The sequence below is a fragment of the Pungitius pungitius genome, chromosome 8 (assembly GCF_949316345.1).
Source record: "Pungitius pungitius chromosome 8, fPunPun2.1, whole genome shotgun sequence".
In the NCBI taxonomy this organism is placed as follows: Eukaryota; Metazoa; Chordata; class Actinopteri; order Perciformes; family Gasterosteidae; genus Pungitius; species Pungitius pungitius.
The window spans coordinates 7988714-8005627 of NC_084907.1; positions in this window are offsets into that span (position 1 = coordinate 7988714).

Here is a 16914-nt window from a genome sequence, read left to right on the forward strand (position 1 = left end):
CAAAAGCTTTGAAAGTAAAAATAATGGTCAAAACGTAGTTGAGTGAATCAGGTTCTAAAACTAAACCTAATCCTTCATTCCATAATGATAATGATGAAAAAAAAGGTAATTTGCTTGATAGAAACAGTGTAAGCTAAAGCATTCATCACACAGTCCATTTTAGTTGTTTTCTCCTTCGGCAAAAGCTTTGAAAGTAACAATAATGGTCAAAACGTAGTTGAGTGAATCAGGTGCTAAAACTAAACCTAATCCTTCATTCCATAATGATAATGATGAAAACAGGTCATTTGCTTGTTAGAAACAGTGTAAGCTAAAGCATTCATCACACAGTCCGTTTTAGTTGTTTTCTCCTTCTGCAAAAGCTTTGAAAGTAACAAATATGGTCAAAACATAGTTGAGTGAATCAGGTTCTAAAACTAAACCTAATCCTTCATTCCATAAAGATAATGATGAAAAAAGTTCATTTGCTTGATAGAAACAGTGTAAGCTACAGCATTCTTCATACAGTCCGTTTTAGTTGTTTTCTCCTTCGGCAAAAGCTTTGAAAGTAACAAATATGGTCAAAACATAGTTGAGTGAATCAGGTTCTAAAACTAAACCTAAGCCTTCATTCCATAATAATAATGAAAAAAAAAGGTAATTTGCTTTTTAGAAACAGTGTAAGATAAAGCTTTCATCACACAGTCCGTTTCAGTTGTTTTCTCCTTCGGCAAAAGCTGTGAAAGTAACAAATATGGTCAAAACGTAGTTCAGTGAATAAGGTTCTAAAACTAAACCTAATCCTTCATTCCATAAAGATAATGATGAAAAAAGTTCATTTGCTTGATAGAAACAGTGTAAGCTACAGCATTCTTCATACAGTCCGTTTTAGTTGTTTTCTCCTTCGGCAAAAGCTTTGAAAGTAACAATAATGGTCAAAACGTAGTTGAGTGAATCAGGTTCTAAAACTAAACCTAATCCTTCATTCCATAATGATAATGATATAAAAAAAAGGTCATTTGTTGTTAGAAACAGTGTAAGCTAAAGCTTTCATCACACAGTCCGTTTCAGTTGTTTTCTCCTTCGGCAAAAGCTGTGAAAGTAACAAAATGGTCAAAACGTAGTTCAGTGAATCAGGTTCTAAAACTGAACCTAATCCTTCATTCCATAATGAGAATGATGAAAACAGGTCATTTGCTTGATAAAAACAGTGTAAGCTAAAGCATTCATCACACAGTCCGTTTTAGTTGTTTTCTCCTTCGGCGAAAGCTTTGAAAGTAACAATAATGGTCAAAACGTAGTTGAGTGAATCAGGTTCTAAAACTAAACCTAATCCTTCATTCCATAAAGATAATGATGAAAACAGGTCATTTGCTTGATAGAAACAGTGTAAGCTACAGCATTCTTCATACAGTCCGTTTTAGTTGTTTTCTCCTTCGGCAAAAGCTTTGAAAGTAAAAATAATGGTCAAAACGTAGTTGAGTGAATCAGGTTCTAAAACTAAACCTAATCCTTCATTCCATAATGATAATGATGAAAAAAAAGGTAATTTGCTTGATAGAAACAGTGTAAGCTAAAGCATTCATCACACAGTCAATTTTAGTTGTTTTCTCCTTCGGCAAAAGCTTTGAAAGTAACAATAATGGTCAAAACGTAGTTGAGTGAATCAGGTTCTAAAACTAAACCTAATCCTTCATTCCATAATGATAATGATGAAAACAGGTCATTTGCTTGTTAGAAACAGTGTAAGCTAAAGCATTCATCACACAGTCCGTTTCAGTTGTTTTCTCCTTCGGCAAAAGCTGTGAAAGTAACAAAATGGTCAAAACGTAGTTCAGTGAATCAGGTTCTAAAACTAAACCTAATCCTTCATTCCATAATGAGAATGATGAAAACAGGTCATTTGCTTGATAAAAACAGTGTAAGCTACAGCATTCATCACACAGTCCGTTTTAGTTGTTTTCTCCTTCTGCAAAAGCTTTGAAAGTAACAAATATGGTCAAAACGTAGTTGAGTGAATCAGGTTCTAAAACTAAACCTAATTCTTCATTCCATAATGATAATGATGAAAAAAAAGGTAATTTGCTTGATAGAAACAGTGTAAGCTACAGCATTCTTCATACAGTCCGTTTTAGTTGTTTTCTCCTTCGGCAAAAGCTTTGAAAGTAAAAATAATGGTCAAAACGTAGTTGAGTGAATCAGGTTCTAAAACTAAACCTAATCCTTCATTCCATAATGATAATGATGAAAAAAAAGGTAATTTGCTTGATAGAAACAGTGTAAGCTAAAGCATTCATCACACAGTCCATTTTAGTTGTTTTCTCCTTCGGCAAAAGCTTTGAAAGTAACAATAATGGTCAAAACGTAGTTGAGTGAATCAGGTGCTAAAACTAAACCTAATCCTTCATTCCATAATGATAATGATGAAAACAGGTCATTTGCTTGTTAGAAACAGTGTAAGCTAAAGCATTCATCACACAGTCCGTTTTAGTTGTTTTCTCCTTCTGCAAAAGCTTTGAAAGTAACAAATATGGTCAAAACATAGTTGAGTGAATCAGGTTCTAAAACTAAACCTAATCCTTCATTCCATAAAGATAATGATGAAAAAAGTTCATTTGCTTGATAGAAACAGTGTAAGCTACAGCATTCTTCATACAGTCCGTTTTAGTTGTTTTCTCCTTCGGCAAAAGCTTTGAAAGTAACAAATATGGTCAAAACATAGTTGAGTGAATCAGGTTCTAAAACTAAACCTAACCCTTCATTCCATAATAATAATGAAAAAAAAAAGGTAATTTGCTTTTTAGAAACAGTGTAAGCTAAAGCTTTCATCACACAGTCCGTTTCAGTTGTTTTCTCCTTCGGCAAAAGCTGTGAAAGTAACAAATATGGTCAAAACGTAGTTCAGTGAATCAGGTTCTAAAACTAAACCTAATCCTTCATTCCATAAAGATAATGATGAAAAAAGTTCATTTGCTTGATAGAAACAGTGTAAGCTACAGCATTCTTCATACAGTCCGTTTTAGTTGTTTTCTCCTTCGGCAAAAGCTTTGAAAGTAACAATAATGGTCAAAACGTAGTTGAGTGAATCAGGTTCTAAAACTAAACCTAATCCTTCATTCCATAATGATAATGATGAAAAAAAAGGTCATTTGTTGTTAGAAACAGTGTAAGCTAAAGCTTTCATCACACAGTCCGTTTCAGTTGTTTTCTCCTTCGGCAAAAGCTGTGAAAGTAACAAAATGGTCAAAACGTAGTTCAGTGAATCAGGTTCTAAAACTAAACCTAATCCTTCATTCCATAATGAGAATGATGAAAACAGGTCATTTGCTTGATAAAAACAGTGTAAGCTAAAGCATTCATCACACAGTCCGTTTTAGTTGTTTTCTCCTTCGGCGAAAGCTTTGAAAGTAACAATAATGGTCAAAACGTAGTTGAGTGAATCAGGTTCTAAAACTAAACCTAATCCTTCATTCCATAAAGATAATGATGAAAACAGGTCATTTGCTTGATAGAAACAGTGTAAGCTACAGCATTCTTCATACAGTCCGTTTTAGTTGTTTTCTCCTTCGGCAAAAGCTTTGAAAGTAAAAATAATGGTCAAAACGTAGTTGAGTGAATCAGGTTCTAAAACTAAACCTAATCCTTCATTCCATAATGATAATGATGAAAACAGGTCATTTGCTTGTTAGAAACAGTGTAAGCTAAAGCATTCATCACACAGTCCGTTTTAGTTGTTTTCTCCTTCTGCAAAAGCTTTGAAAGTAACAAATATGGTCAAAACATAGTTGAGTGAATCAGGTTCTAAAACTAAACCTAATCCTTCATTCCATAATGATAATGATGAAAAAAGTTCATTTGCTTGATAGAAACAGTGTAAGCTACAGCATTCTTCATACAGTCCGTTTTAGTTGTTTTCTCCTTCGGCAAAAGCTTTGAAAGTAAAAATAATGGTCAAAACGTAGTTGAGTGAATCAGGTTCTAAAACTAAACCTAATCCTTCATTCCATAATAATAATGATGAAAAAAAAGGTAATTTGCTTGATAGAAACAGTGTAAGCTAAAGCATTCATCACACAGTCAATTTTAGTTGTTTTCTCCTTCGGCAAAAGCTTTGAAAGTAACAATAATGGTCAAAACGTAGTTGAGTGAATCAGGTTCTAAAACTAAACCTAATCCTTCATTCCATAATGATAATGATGAAAAAAAAGGTCATTTGTTGTTAGAAACAGTGTAAGCTAAAGCTTTCATCACACAGTCCGTTTCAGTTGTTTTCTCCTTCGGCAAAAGCTTTGAAAGTAACAAATATGGTCAAAACGTAGTTCAGTGAATCAGGTTCTAAAACTAAACCTAATCCTTCATTCCATAATGAGAATGATGAAAACAGGTCATTTGCTTGATAAAAACAGTGTAAGCTAAAGCATTCATCACACAGTCCGTTTTAGTTGTTTTCTCCTTCGGCAAAAGCTTTGAAAGTAAAAATAATGGTCAAAACGTAGTTGAGTGAATCAGGTTCTAAAACTAAACCTAATCCTTCATTCCATAAAGATAATGATGAAAAAAGTTCATTTGCTTGATAGAAACAGTGTAAGCTACAGCATTCTTCATACAGTCCGTTTTAGTTGTTTTCTCCTTCGGCAAAAGCTTTGAAAGTAAAAATAATGGTCAAAACGTAGTTGAGTGAATCAGGTTCTAAAACTAAACCTAATCCTTCATTCCATAATGATAATGATGAAAAAAAAGGTAATTTGCTTGATAGAAACAGTGTAAGCTAAAGCATTCATCACACAGTCAATTTTAGTTGTTTTCTCCTTCGGCAAAAGCTTTGAAAGTAACAATAATGGTCAAAACGTAGTTGAGTGAATCAGGTTCTAAAACTAAACCTAATCCTTCATTCCATAATGATAATGATGAAAAAAAAGGTCATTTGTTGTTAGAAACAGTGTAAGCTAAAGCTTTCATCACACAGTCCGTTTCAGTTGTTTTCTCCTTCGGCAAAAGCTTTGAAAGTAACAAATATGGTCAAAACGTAGTTCAGTGAATCAGGTTCTAAAACTAAACCTAATCCTTCATTCCATAATGAGAATGATGAAAACAGGTCATTTGCTTGATAAAAACAGTGTAAGCTAAAGCATTCATCACACAGTCCGTTTTAGTTGTTTTCTCCTTCGGCAAAAGCTTTGAAAGTAAAAATAATGGTCAAAACGTAGTTGAGTGAATCAGGTTCTAAAACTAAACCTAATCCTTCATTCCATAATGATAATGATGAAAAAAAAGGTAATTTGCTTGATAGAAACAGTGTAAGCTAAAGCATTCATCACACAGTCCATTTTAGTTGTTTTCTCCTTCGGCAAAAGCTTTGAAAGTAACAATAATGGTCAAAACGTAGTTGAGTGAATCAGGTTCTAAAACTAAACCTAATCCTTCATTCCATAATGATAATGATGAAAACAGGTCATTTGCTTGTTAGAAACAGTGTAAGCTAAAGCATTCATCACACAGTCCGTTTCAGTTGTTTTCTCCTTCGGCAAAAGCTGTGAAAGTAACAAAATGGTCAAAACGTAGTTCAGTGAATCAGGTTCTAAAACTAAACCTAATCCTTCATTCCATAATGAGAATGATGAAAACAGGTCATTTGCTTGATAAAAACAGTGTAAGCTACAGCATTCTTCATACAGTCCGTTTTAGTTGTTTTCTCCTTCGGCAAAAGCTTTGAAAGTAACAAATATGGTCAAAACATAGTTGAGTGAATCAGGTTCTAAAACTAAACCTAACCCTTCATTCCATAATAATAATGAAAAAAAAAAGGTAATTTGCTTTTTAGAAACAGTGTAAGCTAAAGCTTTCATCACACAGTCCGTTTCAGTTGTTTTCTCCTTCGGCAAAAGCTGTGAAAGTAACAAATATGGTCAAAACGTAGTTGAGTGAATCAGGTTCTAAAACTAAACCTAATTCTTCATTCCATAATGATAATGATGAAAAAAAAAGGTAATTTGCTTGATAGAAACAGTGTAAGCTACAGCATTCTTCATACAGTCCGTTTTAGTTGTTTTCTCCTTCGGCAAAAGCTTTGAAAGTAAAAATAATGGTCAAAACGTAGTTGAGTGAATCAGGTTCTAAAACTAAACCTAATCCTTCATTCCATAATGAGAATGATGAAAACAGGTCATTTGCTTGATAAAAACAGTGTAAGCTAAAGCATTCATCACACAGTCCGTTTTAGTTGTTTTCTCCTTCGGCGAAAGCTTTGAAAGTAACAATAATGGTCAAAACGTAGTTGAGTGAATCAGGTTCTAAAACTAAACCTAATCCTTCATTCCATAATAATAATGATGAAAAAAGGTAATTTGCTTGTTAGAAACAGTGTAAGCTACAGTATTCTTCATACAGTCCGTTTTAGTTGTTTTCTCCTTCGGCAAAAGCTTTGAAAGTAACAAATATGGTCAAAACGTAGTTCAGTGAATCAGGTTCTAAAACTAAACCTAATCCTTCATTCCATAAAGATAATGATGAAAACAGGTCATTTGCTTGATAGAAACAGTGTAAGCTACAGCATTCTTCATACAGTCCGTTTCAGTTGTTTTCTCCTTCGGCAAAAGCTGTGAAAGTAACAAAATGGTCAAAACGTAGTTCAGTGAATCAGGTTCTAAAACTAAACCTAATCCTTCATTCCATAATGAGAATGATGAAAACAGGTCATTTGCTTGATAAAAACAGTGTAAGCTACAGCATTCTTCATACAGTCCGTTTTAGTTGTTTTCTCCTTCGGCAAAAGCTTTGAAAGTAACAAATATGGTCAAAACATAGTTGAGTGAATCAGGTTCTAAAACTAAACCTAACCCTTCATTCCATAATAATAATGAAAAAAAAAAGGTAATTTGCTTTTTAGAAACAGTGTAAGCTAAAGCATTCATCACACAGTCCGTTTTAGTTGTTTTCTCCTTCGGCGAAAGCTTTGAAAGTAACAATAATGGTCAAAACGTAGTTGAGTGAATCAGGTTCTAAAACTAAACCTAATCCTTCATTCCATAATAATAATGATGAAAAAAGGTAATTTGCTTGTTAGAAACAGTGTAAGCTACAGTATTCTTCATACAGTCCGTTTTAGTTGTTTTCTCCTTCGGCAAAAGCTTTGAAAGTAACAAATATGGTCAAAACGTAGTTCAGTGAATCAGGTTCTAAAACTAAACCTAATCCTTCATTCCATAAAGATAATGATGAAAACAGGTCATTTGCTTGATAGAAACAGTGTAAGCTAAAGCTTTCATCACACCGTCCGTTTTAGTTGTTTTCTCCTTCTGCAAAAGCTTTGAAAGTAAAAAATATGGTCAAAACGTAGTTCAGTGAATCAGGTTCTAAAACTAAACCTAATCCTTCATTCCATAAAGATAATGATGAAAACAGGTCATTTGCTTGATAGAAACAGTGTAAGCTAAAGCTTTCATCACACCGTCCGTTTTAGTTGTTTTCTCCTTCTGCAAAAGCTTTGAAAGTAACAAATATGGTCAAAACGTAGTTGAGTGAATCAGGTTCTAAAACTAAACCTAATCCTTCATTCCATAATAATAATGATGAAAAAAGGTAATTTGCTTGTTAGAAACAGTGTAAGCTACAGTATTCTTCATACAGTCCGTTTTAGTTGTTTTCTCCTTCTGCAAAAGCTTTGAAAGTAACAAATATGGTCAAAACGTAGTTGAGTGAATCAGGTTCTAAAACTAAACCTAATCCTTCATTCCATAATAATAATGATGAAAAAATGTAATTTGCTTGTTAGAAACAGTGTAAGCTACAGTATTCTTCATACAGTCCGTTTTAGTTGTTTTCTCCTTCAGCAAAAGCTTTGAAAGTAACAAATATGGTCAAAACGTAGTTCAGTGAATCAGGTTCTAAAACTAAACCTAATCCTTCATTCCATAATAATAATGATGAAAAAAGGTAATTTGCTTGATAGAAACAGTGTAAGCTAAAGCTTTCATCACACAGTCCGTTTTAGTTGTTTTCTACTTCTGCAAAAGCTTTGAAAGTAACAAATATGGTCAAAACGTAGTTCAGTGAATCAGGTTCTAAAACTAAACCTAACCCTTCATTCCATAAAGATAATGATGAAAACAGGTCATTTGCTTGATAGAAACAGTGTAAGCTAAAGCTTTCATCACACAGTCCGTTTTAGTTGTTTTCTCCTTCTGCAAAAGCTTTGAAAGTAACAAATATGGTCAAAACGTAGTTCAGTGAATCAGGTTCTAAAACTAAACCTAATCCTTCATTCCATATTGAGAATGATAAAAACAGGTCATTTGCTTGATAAAAACAGTGTAAGCTAAAGCTTTCATCACACAGTCCGTTTTAGTTGTTTTCTCCTTCTGCAAAAGCTTTGAAAGTAACAAATATGGTCAAAACGTAGTTCAGTGAATCAGGTTCTAAAACTAAACCTAATCCTTCATTCCATATTGAGAATGATAAAAACAGGTCATTTGCTTGATAAAAACAGTGTAAGCTAAAGCATTCATCACACAGTCCGTTTTAGTTGTTTTCTCCTTCGGCGAAAGCTTTGAAAGTAACAACAATGGTCAAAACGTAGTTGAGTGAATCAGGTTCTAAAACTAAACCTAACCCTTCATTCCATGAAGATAATCATGAAAACAGGTCATTTGCTTGATAGAAACAGTGTAAGCTAAAGCTTTCATCACACAGTCTGTTTTAGTTGTTTTCTCCTTCTGCAAAAGCTTTGAAAGTAACAAATATGGTCAAAACGTAGTTGAGTGAATCAGGTTCTAAAACTAAAACTAATCCTTCATTCCATAAAGACAATGATGAAAACAGGTCATTTGCTTGATAGAAACAGTGTAAGCTAAAGCTTTCATCACACAGTCCGTTTTAGTTGTTTTCTCCTTCTGCAAAAGCTTTGAAAGTAACAATAATGGTCAAAACGTAGTTGAGTGAATCAGGTTCTAAAACTAAACCTAACCCTTCATTCCATAAAGATAATGATGAAAACAGGTCATTTGCTTGATAGAAACAGTGTAAGCTAAAGCTTTCATCACACAGTCCGTTTTAGTTGTTTTCTCCTTCTGCAAAAGCTTTGAAAGTAACAAATATGGTCAAAACGTAGTTCAGTGAATCAGCTTCTAAAACTAAACCTAATCCTTCATTCCATAATAATAATGATGAAAAAAGGTAATTTGCTTGTTAGAAACAGTGTAAGCTACAGTATTCTTCATACAGTCCGTTTTAGTTGTTTTCTCCTTCAGCAAAAGCTTTGAAAGTAACAAATATGGTCAAAACGTAGTTCAGTGAATCAGGTTCTAAAACTAAACCTAATCCTTCATTCCATAATAATAATGATGAAAAAAGGTAATTTGCTTGATAGAAACAGTGTAAGCTAAAGCTTTCATCACACAGTCCGTTTCAGTTGTTTTCTCCTTCGGCAAAAGCTGTGAAAGTAACAAAATGGTCAAAACGTAGTTCAGTGAATCAGGTTCTAAAACTAAACCTAATCCTTCATTCCATAATGAGAATGATGAAAACAGGTCATTTGCTTGATAAAAACAGTGTAAGCTACAGCATTCATCACACAGTCCGTTTTAGTTGTTTTCTCCTTCTGCAAAAGCTTTGAAAGTAACAAATATGGTCAAAACGTAGTTGAGTGAATCAGGTTCTAAAACTAAACCTAATTCTTCATTCCATAATGATAATGATGAAAAAAAGAGGTAATTTGCTTGATAGAAACAGTGTAAGCTACAGCATTCTTCATACAGTCCGTTTTAGTTGTTTTCTCCTTCGGCAAAAGCTTTGAAAGTAACAAATATGGTCAAAACGTAGTTCAGTGAATCAGGTTCTAAAACTAAACCTAATCCTTCATTCCATAATAATAATGATGAAAAAAGGTAATTTGCTTGATAGAAACAGTGTAAGCTAAAGCTTTCATCACACAGTCCGTTTTAGTTGTTTTCTCCTTCTGCAAAAGCTTTGAAAGTAACAAAATGGTCAAAACGTAGTTCAGTGAATCAGCTTCTAAAACTAAACCTAATCCTTCATTCCATAATAATAATGATGAAAAAAGGTAATTTGCTTGTTAGAAACAGTGTAAGCTACAATATTCTTCATACAGTCCGTTTTAGTTGTTTTCTCCTTCTGCAAAAGCTTTGAAAGTAACAAATATGGTCAAAACGTAGTTCAGTGAATCAGGTTCTAAAACTAAACCTAATCCTTCATTCCATAATGAAAATGATGAAAACAGGTCATTTGCTTGATGAAAACGGTGTAAGCTAAAGCATTCATCACACAGTCCGTTTTAGTTGTTTTCTCCTTCGGCGAAAGCTTTGAAAGTAACAATAATGGTCAAAACGTAGTTGAGTGAATCAGGTTCTAAAACTAAACCTAATCCTTCATTCCATAATGAAAATGATGAAAACAGGTCATTTGCTTGATAAAAACGGTGTAAGCTAAAGCATTCATCACACAGTCCGTTTTACTTGTTTTCTCCTTCGGCGAAAGCTTTGAAAGTAACAATAATGATCAAAACGTAGTTGAGTGAATCAGGTTCTAAAACTAAACCTAATCCTTCATTCCATAAAGATAATGATGAAAAAAGTTAATTTGCTTGATAGAAACAGTGTAAGCTAAAGCTTTCATCACACAGTCCGTTGTAGTTGTTTTCTCCTTCTGCAAAAGCTTTGAAAGTAACAAATATGGTCAAAACGTAGTTGAGTGAATCAGGTTCTAAAACTAAAACTAATCCTTCATTCCATAAAGACAATGATGAAAACAGGTCATTTGCTTGATAGAAACAGTGTAAGCTAAAGCTTTCATCACACAGTCCGTTTTAGTTGTTTTCTCCTTCTGCAAAAGCTTTGAAAGTAACAAATATGGTCAAAACGTAGTTCAGTGAATCAGGTTCTAAAACTAAACCTAACCCTTCATTCCATAATGAGAATGATGAAAACAGGTCATTTGCTTGATAAAAACAGTGTAAGCTAAAGCATTCATCACACAGTCCGTTTTAGTTGTTTTCTCCTTCTGCAAAAGCTTTGAAAGTAACAAATATGGTCAAAACGTAGTTCAGTGAATCAGCTTCTAAAACTAAACCTAATCCTTCATTCCATAATAATAATGATGAAAAAAGGTAATTTGCTTGTTAGAAACAGTGTAAGCTACAGTATTCTTCATACAGTCCGTTTTAGTTGTTTTCTCCTTCAGCAAAAGCTTTGAAAGTAACAAATATGGTCAAAACGTAGTTCAGTGAATCAGGTTCTAAAACTAAACCTAATCCTTCATTCCATAATAATAATGATGAAAAAAGGTAATTTGCTTGATAGAAACAGTGTAAGCTAAAGCTTTCATCACACAGTCCGTTTCAGTTGTTTTCTCCTTCGGCAAAAGCTGTGAAAGTAACAAAATGGTCAAAACGTAGTTCAGTGAATCAGGTTCTAAAACTAAACCTAATCCTTCATTCCATAATGAGAATGATGAAAACAGGTCATTTGCTTGATAAAAACAGTGTAAGCTACAGCATTCATCACACAGTCCGTTTTAGTTGTTTTCTCCTTCTGCAAAAGCTTTGAAAGTAACAAATATGGTCAAAACGTAGTTGAGTGAATCAGGTTCTAAAACTAAACCTAATTCTTCATTCCATAATGATAATGATGAAAAAAAGAGGTAATTTGCTTGATAGAAACAGTGTAAGCTACAGCATTCTTCATACAGTCCGTTTTAGTTGTTTTCTCCTTCGGCAAAAGCTTTGAAAGTAACAAATATGGTCAAAACGTAGTTCAGTGAATCAGGTTCTAAAACTAAACCTAATCCTTCATTCCATAATAATAATGATGAAAAAAGGTAATTTGCTTGATAGAAACAGTGTAAGCTAAAGCTTTCATCACACAGTCCGTTTTAGTTGTTTTCTCCTTCAGCAAAAGCTTTGAAAGTAACAAATATGGTCAAAACGTAGTTCAGTGAATCAGGTTCTAAAACTAAACCTAATCCTTCATTCCATAATGAAAATGATGAAAACAGGTCATTTGCTTGATAGAAACAGTGTAAGCTAAAGCTTTCATCACACAGTCCGTTTTAGTTGTTTTCTCCTTCGGCGAAAGCTTTGAAAGTAACAATAATGGTCAAAACGTAGTTGAGTGAATCAGGTTCTAAAACTAAACCTAATCCTTCATTCCATAATGAAAATGATGAAAACAGGTCATTTGCTTGATAAAAACGGTGTAAGCTAAAGCATTCATCACACAGTCCGTTTTAGTTGTTTTCTCCTTCGGCGAAAGCTTTGAAAGTAACAATAATGATCAAAACGTAGTTGAGTGAATCAGGTTCTAAAACTAAACCTAATCCTTCATTCCATAAAGATAATGATGAAAAAAGTTAATTTGCTTGATAGAAACAGTGTAAGCTAAAGCTTTCATCACACAGTCCGTTGTAGTTGTTTTCTCCTTCTGCAAAAGCTTTGAAAGTAACAAATATGGTCAAAACGTAGTTGAGTGAATCAGGTTCTAAAACTAAAACTAATCCTTCATTCCATAAAGACAATGATGAAAACAGGTCATTTGCTTGATAGAAACAGTGTAAGCTAAAGCTTTCATCACACAGTCCGTTTTAGTTGTTTTCTCCTTCTGCAAAAGCTTTGAAAGTAACAAATATGGTCAAAACGTAGTTCAGTGAATCAGGTTCTAAAACTAAACCTAACCCTTCATTCCATAATGAGAATGATGAAAACAGGTCATTTGCTTGATAAAAACAGTGTAAGCTAAAGCATTCATCACACAGTCCGTTTTAGTTGTTTTCTCCTTCTGCAAAAGCTTTGAAAGTAACAAATATGGTCAAAACGTAGTTCAGTGAATCAGCTTCTAAAACTAAACCTAATCCTTCATTCCATAATAATAATGATGAAAAAAGGTAATTTGCTTGTTAGAAACAGTGTAAGCTACAGTATTCTTCATACAGTCCGTTTTAGTTGTTTTCTCCTTCAGCAAAAGCTTTGAAAGTAACAAATATGGTCAAAACGTAGTTCAGTGAATCAGGTTCTAAAACTAAACCTAATCCTTCATTCCATAATAATAATGATGAAAAAAGGTAATTTGCTTGATAGAAACAGTGTAAGCTAAAGCTTTCATCACACAGTCCGTTTCAGTTGTTTTCTCCTTCGGCAAAAGCTGTGAAAGTAACAAAATGGTCAAAACGTAGTTCAGTGAATCAGGTTCTAAAACTAAACCTAATCCTTCATTCCATAATGAGAATGATGAAAACAGGTCATTTGCTTGATAAAAACAGTGTAAGCTACAGCATTCATCACACAGTCCGTTTTAGTTGTTTTCTCCTTCTGCAAAAGCTTTGAAAGTAACAAATATGGTCAAAACGTAGTTGAGTGAATCAGGTTCTAAAACTAAACCTAATTCTTCATTCCATAATGATAATGATGAAAAAAAGAGGTAATTTGCTTGATAGAAACAGTGTAAGCTACAGCATTCTTCATACAGTCCGTTTTAGTTGTTTTCTCCTTCGGCAAAAGCTTTGAAAGTAACAAATATGGTCAAAACGTAGTTCAGTGAATCAGGTTCTAAAACTAAACCTAATCCTTCATTCCATAATAATAATGATGAAAAAAGGTAATTTGCTTGATAGAAACAGTGTAAGCTAAAGCTTTCATCACACAGTCCGTTTCAGTTGTTTTCTCCTTCGGCAAAAGCTGTGAAAGTAACAAAATGGTCAAAACGTAGTTCAGTGAATCAGGTTCTAAAACTAAACCTAATCCTTCATTCCATAATGAGAATGATGAAAACAGGTCATTTGCTTGATAAAAACAGTGTAAGCTACAGCATTCATCACACAGTCCGTTTTAGTTGTTTTCTCCTTCTGCAAAAGCTTTGAAAGTAACAAATATGGTCAAAACGTAGTTGAGTGAATCAGGTTCTAAAACTAAACCTAATTCTTCATTCCATAATGATAATGATGAAAAAAAGAGGTAATTTGCTTGATAGAAACAGTGTAAGCTACAGCATTCTTCATACAGTCCGTTTTAGTTGTTTTCTCCTTCGGCAAAAGCTTTGAAAGTAACAAATATGGTCAAAACGTAGTTCAGTGAATCAGGTTCTAAAACTAAACCTAATCCTTCATTCCATAATGAAAATGATGAAAACAGGTCATTTGCTTGATAGAAACAGTGTAAGCTAAAGCTTTCATCACACAGTCCGTTTTAGTTGTTTTCTCCTTCTGCAAAAGCTTTGAAAGTAACAAAATGGTCAAAACGTAGTTCAGTGAATCAGGTTCTAAAACTAAACCTAATCCTTCATTCCATAATGAGAATGATGAAAACAGGTCATTTGCTTGATAAAAACAGTGTAAGCTACAGCATTCATCACACAGTCCGTTTTAGTTGTTTTCTCCTTCGGCGAAAGCTTTGAAAGTAACAATAATGGTCAAAACGTAGTTGAGTGAATCAGGTTCTAAAACTAAACCTAATCCTTCATTCCATAATGAGAATGATGAAAACAGGTCATTTGCTTGATAAAAACAGTGTAAGCTACAGCATTCATCACACAGTCCGTTTTAGTTGTTTTCTCCTTCTGCAAAAGCTTTGAAAGTAACAAATATGGTCAAAACGTAGTTGAGTGAATCAGGTTCTAAAACTAAACCTAATTCTTCATTCCATAATGATAATGATGAAAAAAAAGGTAATTTGCTTGATAGAAACAGTGTAAGCTACAGCATTCTTCATACAGTCCGTTTTAGTTGTTTTCTCCTTCGGCAAAAGCTTTGAAAGTAACAATAATGGTCAAAACGTAGTTGAGTGAATCAGGTTCTAAAACTAAACCTAATCCTTCATTCCATAATGAGAATGATGAAAACAGGTCATTTGCTTGATAAAAACAGTGTAAGCTAAAGCATTCATCACACAGTCCGTTTCAGTTGTTTTCTCCTTCGGCAAAAGCTGTGAAAGTAACAAAATGGTCAAAACGTAGTTCAGTGAATCAGGTTCTAAAACTAAACCTAATCCTTCATTCCATAATGAGAATGATGAAAACAGGTCATTTGCTTGATAAAAACAGTGTAAGCTAAAGCATTCATCACACAGTCCGTTTTAGTTGTTTTCTCCTTCGGCGAAAGCTTTGAAAGTAACAATAATGGTCAAAACGTAGTTGAGTGAATCAGGTTCTAAAACTAAACCTAATCCTTCATTCCATAATAATAATGATGAAAAAAGGTAATTTGCTTGATAGAAACAGTGTAAGCTAAAGCTTTCATCACACCGTCCGTTTTAGTTGTTTTCTCCTTCTGCAAAAGCTTTGAAAGTAAAAAATATGGTCAAAACGTAGTTCAGTGAATCAGGTTCTAAAACTAAACCTAATCCTTCATTCCATAAAGATAATGATGAAAACAGGTCATTTGCTTGATAGAAACAGTGTAAGCTAAAGCTTTCATCACACCGTCCGTTTTAGTTGTTTTCTCCTTCTGCAAAAGCTTTGAAAGTAACAAATATGGTCAAAACGTAGTTGAGTGAATCAGGTTCTAAAACTAAACCTAATCCTTCATTCCATAATAATAATGATGAAATAAGGTAATTTGCTTGTTAGAAACAGTGTAAGCTACAGTATTCTTCATACAGTCCGTTTTAGTTGTTTTCTCCTTCTGCAAAAGCTTTGAAAGTAACAAATATGGTCAAAACGTAGTTGAGTGAATCAGGTTCTAAAACTAAACCTAATCCTTCATTCCATAATAATAATGATGAAAAAATGTAATTTGCTTGTTAGAAACAGTGTAAGCTACAGTATTCTTCATACAGTCCGTTTTAGTTGTTTTCTCCTTCAGCAAAAGCTTTGAAAGTAACAAATATGGTCAAAACGTAGTTCAGTGAATCAGGTTCTAAAACTAAACCTAATCCTTCATTCCATAATAATAATGATGAAAAAAGGTAATTTGCTTGATAGAAACAGTGTAAGCTAAAGCTTTCATCACACAGTCCGTTTTAGTTGTTTTCTCCTTCTGCAAAAGCTTTGAAAGTAACAAATATGGTCAAAACGTAGTTCAGTGAATCAGGTTCTAAAACTAAACCTAATCCTTCATTCCATATTGAGAATGATAAAAACAGGTCATTTGCTTGATAAAAACAGTGTAAGCTAAAGCTTTCATCACACAGTCCGTTTTAGTTGTTTTCTCCTTCTGCAAAAGCTTTGAAAGTAACAAATATGGTCAAAACGTAGTTCAGTGAATCAGGTTCTAAAACTAAACCTAATCCTTCATTCCATATTGAGAATGATAAAAACAGGTCATTTGCTTGATAAAAACAGTGTAAGCTAAAGCATTCATCACACAGTCCGTTTTAGTTGTTTTCTCCTTCGGCGAAAGCTTTGAAAGTAACAACAATGGTCAAAACGTAGTTGAGTGAATCAGGTTCTAAAACTAAACCTAACCCTTCATTCCATGAAGATAATCATGAAAACAGGTCATTTGCTTGATAGAAACAGTGTAAGCTAAAGCTTTCATCACACAGTCTGTTTTAGTTGTTTTCTCCTTCTGCAAAAGCTTTGAAAGTAACAAATATGGTCAAAACGTAGTTGAGTGAATCAGGTTCTAAAACTAAAACTAATCCTTCATTCCATAAAGACAATGATGAAAACAGGTAATTTGCTTGATAGAAACAGTGTAAGCTAAAGCTTTCATCACACAGTCCGTTTTAGTTGTTTTCTCCTTCTGCAAAAGCTTTGAAAGTAACAATAATGGTCAAAACGTAGTTGAGTGAATCAGGTTCTGAAACTAAACCTAATCCTTCATTCCATAATAATAATGATGAAAAAAGGTAATTTGCTTGATAAAAACAGTGTAAGCTAAAGCATTCATCACACAGTCCGTTTCAGTTGTTTTCTCCTTCGGCAAAAGCTGTGAAAGTAACAAAATGGTCAAAACGTAGTTCAGTGAATCAGGTTCTAAAACTAAACCTAATCC